Below are 5205 nucleotides of genomic sequence, written 5' to 3' on the forward strand. Positions count from 1 at the left end.
AACTAAAAAAGGGTTTGGGCCCAAACGACAAGGACAAAGCGAGAGACTATCCCCTGATTGGTAATAGACTTTTAAGATTTTAAAATTATTTAAAGCATTTACCTGGCAATCAAATTTTTATTGCTTTTATGTTTTAACAAGTTTTGTAAACCACTTTTTTATTTTTTTTCCTTGTTTTCTCATTTTTTTTAAGAGCGTCAAAACCATGTTTTAAAATTAAACAATTACAAAAATATTTTTTTTCTCTCCATTATATTTAAAAGCTCTCCAAAGTATTTGTATATATATTATACTTTTACAAATTAATAACTCTCATTTTTTCTCTTTCTTTTAAGATCCATTTCAATAATAATTTTTATTTTTTCATCATCATCATTAACAATGGTGTAAAAAAGTTTATGAAATTCTTCATTAATAAAAGAGTAACATTCAAAACAATGTATTGATTAGTATTTAATGGATTTTTGACTACTCAATTAAAAAAAACATACAAAACAATTAAAATCAATGAAAATCAGTCACCAAAAACAAAAGAAAAAACATAATTTTCAAACAAAAAAATCACATATTTGATTGACTTACATTTTTAAAATTTTTAATTTATTATCAATAAAATTTATTCTTGTTATTAAATTGGTATATAAATAAATTCTTGCATAATTTATATTTATTAAATTGTATTATTAATATATAATAATAATTTAAAAACAACTACAGCTTTAAAAGTTGCTAGTAAACAATCATATTTTAATAGTTAAAGTTTTTATAGTCAAAGTATTTACAACCAAATTCTCTACAACTAAAATTTTAAAGTCAAAATCTCTATAACCAAAAATAACCTTCCTTACCAATCAGGTCTATATTGCGCATGACGCGCATTTAAAACACAAACTGTAGACAACTCGTTAACTTACGCTCGTGACAGCTAAAGACAACTTTAGTAGTAAAAGTAAAACACTTTCTACGACAGTTGACCTGTTTAGTTGCTGAGCTGGCACATACGTGAATATACACGTGGCATCATCATGGCGGCTTGCTTTGTCTCCCACGTTAAATACTTATAAGCTGAAACATGATTGGCCAACTGATTCCATTTTTATATCTTAAAATTTTTTTTTTTTGTCAAACAGATTTATTGTTTTTTTTGTAATCTATTGGTTTATTATTTTTGTTTCAAATAAAGATTGATTAAAAAAAATATTAGTCCCTTTTAATAATAAAAATAGTAAATACTCTTTCTTTTACACTTGTTTTTTGTTCAGGAATATTAAATTTTGTTTTTTTGGTCGACTTCAAATGTTATGGAATGAGACTCCTAAATGTGACATCTGTAATTGAATGCATGTTAATATTAATAAATTTGGAAAAATTAAATTAGTCGAGTAGCTCTCAACAATAATCGATGATAAGAAAAAAATACAAAATAATTGATGATAAGTTGGGTCATAATAATTTAGTGTTTTCCTTTTTTTGTATCCACTGATGTTTTTTTTTTCACTCAACTCTTAAATGATTTTGTTTTTGTCCATTAATAAGTCTAGAATTATTAAAACAATAAAATAAAATAAAAATGGATGAGGACAAATGAGGGAAGAGACATAATTGGCATTGGGGGTTAAAAGGGACCCTACAAGAAGAGAAAGACAACGAAGTCTGAGGAATCTGTGTCGTTATGTCTTCAGATTCAGATGACACCTTCTGTTTTATTTGTCTTTTTACATTTTTTTTTCAGAACCATTAAAATACAGATGATTACAACAACATTTGCTATACGGAGAGATTGAAACTAGAGAACAAAAAAAACTATATAAAAAAAGAATGTTAACTATATATGTTGTCTTGGTGATATATGTTATTTTCCTCTTCTTGTTTTTTTTTTTTTGCAAAATCGACTTCACTCAAATGCAAATCCAATGTTTGGCTAACACTATCTTGAAGAGATTCAAAAATGCATATCGCATTATCCTACAAACTAGTATTGATGATGGCTCTGGATTCTCCAGACTTTGAAACAAAATATATTGTAACAGAAGTGGAATGTGAACAATACTCCTCTTTTTCTCTTTGAAATCAATCTCAAAATCACATAATTGAAGTATAATTGAATCGTCACCAATGTCAATATCCATAGATGGCAGGGCGACGGCCAAATTACTTAAGTATGAAAACAAAAAGGGGGAGAAAGGTTGAGTGTTTTCTAAACCGCGTGTTACAAAATTCTGAATTTCTTGCCTCTTATCCACACTTTGAACCAAAAAATTTGGATTTCAATGGTTCAGATCATATACCAATTTCATAATATTGATGTCTCCAACCCAAACGTCAGAAAACCTTTTCGGTTTGACAAAAGTCTCTTTCGTGAGAGATGGGAGAGTCAGCAAAGGTACTAAATCATGGATCAAATTCGAGGTTGCAAGGAAAAGCATGCCTTGGTGTAAACAAAAGTTCTAACTTAACTCAGCAAAATGTATAACTTCCCTTGAAGGTCAATTCAATAGACGAAAATGTCAAGTCTTATTATACAATCAGATCGTATGCTCATCCCTCGATTTTAACATGACTTGGCTTCAGCTTATAGAGATGAGGAAGTCTATTACAAGTTAAAAAAGTCAGAATCAATGGCAACTAGAAGTTAAAAAGTCAGAATTAGCACCTAGTCTTTATATTCTTTAGGTACATTTTATAGAGTAAGATTTGGTTTGTAAAGATATTACAAAGAGTTACTTTATTGTATATAAACTCATAAGCCAGTGTTTAGAAAAAAATTAGGCTGGAATGCCACTTTCTATTTTGTATTTTAACATTTTTTGAAAAATCAGAATCTATAGAAAAGGTTTAATTTTTCAGATTGTGTGGAAGAAATATTTTTGAGATTAAATTCTAATAATTGTAAAAATACAAAAAATTCGATGTTGAAAAGAAAAATAAAATTTAAAATATTGTTAAACATCTTAACTAATGCTAGCCAAACAATAGCACGTGAAATTCTTTGAATTTTCTATTAAATTCTTTTAAAACAACATACCATCACAAGCAACCTTAGTAAGTTGAATAGATACTAAAATTTAATAGAATCTAGAAAGCACACAATTGAATAACACTAAAATTATATAGAAACTTTTGAATTCTTTCAAATTCGATTAAATTGATTCCTTAAGTAATAATACCGTAACTAGATTATGACCCGCGGTATCCCGCATGACAAGTTTTTTATTTTTATTTTTTATTAATATACTATTTTAATACTAATTTTGCAAATGTATGATTTTGTTAATTTTGGTGATTTAGTATATAATTCATAGTATACCGCACAACAATTTTTATTTAATACAATCTTAATTAAATCAGTTTTATTCGATATATTTTATATTGGTGTTGTTAAAATAGTAAAATAAAGATTTAACCCGTATTAAAGTATCATATTAATGATATTTTATTTTTAATATTATCAATTCAATCATGTAATGTCATAGAACCCGTCATGTAATATAACTCGTTTGTGTTATTTTGAAAATTCAATATGTTTAAATATTCATAATTTTAAACTTTTTATTAAGTTTAGACATACCAGTTATAAATTATAAACTTCTTAAAATTATATAATTTACTATATACAGTAAATTCACTATATATGTATGTTGAACACACAACTTTTATATTAATTGAGTAATATATGTTCATTTAAAAAAAATTCAAATCACAATATATACAGGAAAAAAAATACACATTTTATTAACTTGATGTATTATATGATGATTTACTACATTTAAAAATTAAAATAAAAAAAAAGATGATAGGAGAATCTATTTTTTTAATATGAAATAAATCTTCTAAATATATATATTAATTATAGAATATTATATATATGGATATTTAAAATATTTTAATTCTGTTTGGTTATAAGGATAGTAGAGAGAATTANCTATAGAGATGAGGAAGTCTATTGAAAGTTAAAATGTCAGAATCAATGGCTACTAGAAGTTAAAAATTCAGAATATTATTCCCGCAAAAAAAAAATACTATCAAACAAATTACATTACAAGATGAAGTGCATTAAGTTTAAAACCGATTTTAAAATCTTTTTNTCATTGATTCCTAGTATAGATACCACTCCTCCAAAAATATCGAATCACCCGGTGTATGAGTCTTTAAAGAAACTTTAAATTCTTTCAAATTTGATTACATTGATTCCTTAATTAATAATACGGTAATACCACTCCTCAAATCACCTGGTGTATGAGTCTTGGAGCAGTAGCATCATCTTCTTCATCCTCTTCATCATCCCCATCTTTATCTTCAGCTTCAAAGTCGATCACAACTTCATCTGATTATTCTTCAGCAAAATGTTGGCCATTAGTTGGATCACCTGCATCCAACAAAAACTGATTGTATTCATCAAGATCAAACACTATCTCTTTCCGCCTGTCCAAAACAAAACGTAAATTACAAGTTATTCATTAACAAATTATTATATTATGCTAATCAAGATAATATACTTACATTTCAAAGCTTAAGATGATCCTCACTGCAGGTCTTGCTGCCTGCAGATCATGAACACCAATCCTTGTCTAAAAATTCTGGAGTTAAGTTACCTCTACCTTCCACTCCAGTAACAATCTAGAAAACAACAAAAATAAAGAGAAAACAGTCAAAACAGACAATTTAGATTGATAATCGTTATTTCATATAGAATTTATTACTCAAAAACATAAACAAAAAAACAATACCACTGTCTTAAACTTCTGGAAGAAGGCTGTTACACTACAGAGTTGCGCGAAAATTTTTCCAAGTTAAACCTTCATATAGATTGATAAGAGTTAGTATAAGGATTTTACAATTTATTAAACAAAATCAAAGATAGCATACGTGTACCTCCAATAGATCTTCACATCTGTGAAGTGTCAGAACTTCCAAACGTAAGCCACACTCCACAACGCCACTGCACAAAAAAAAAAGAATGAGAACAGAAAGTTTAAAATCTTAAGAAAAAAACAAAAAAATACTACAGAAAACTCACACAAATCAAGCTCCTGAAATACCCCGTGAATCAGATAAATCTAGGCCTCTAAGCTTCTTAAATCCCCATGAATCAGATAAATTTAAGAAGTCTTCTACAATCAAGATCGTATGCTCATTCCTCGAATTTAACATGACTTAGCTAGCTTCAGCCTATAGAGATGAGGAAGTCTATTGAAAGTTAAAATG

This window comes from Camelina sativa, chromosome 16, assembly GCF_000633955.1.
Source record: "Camelina sativa cultivar DH55 chromosome 16, Cs, whole genome shotgun sequence".
Lineage (NCBI taxonomy): Eukaryota > Viridiplantae > Streptophyta > Magnoliopsida > Brassicales > Brassicaceae > Camelina > Camelina sativa.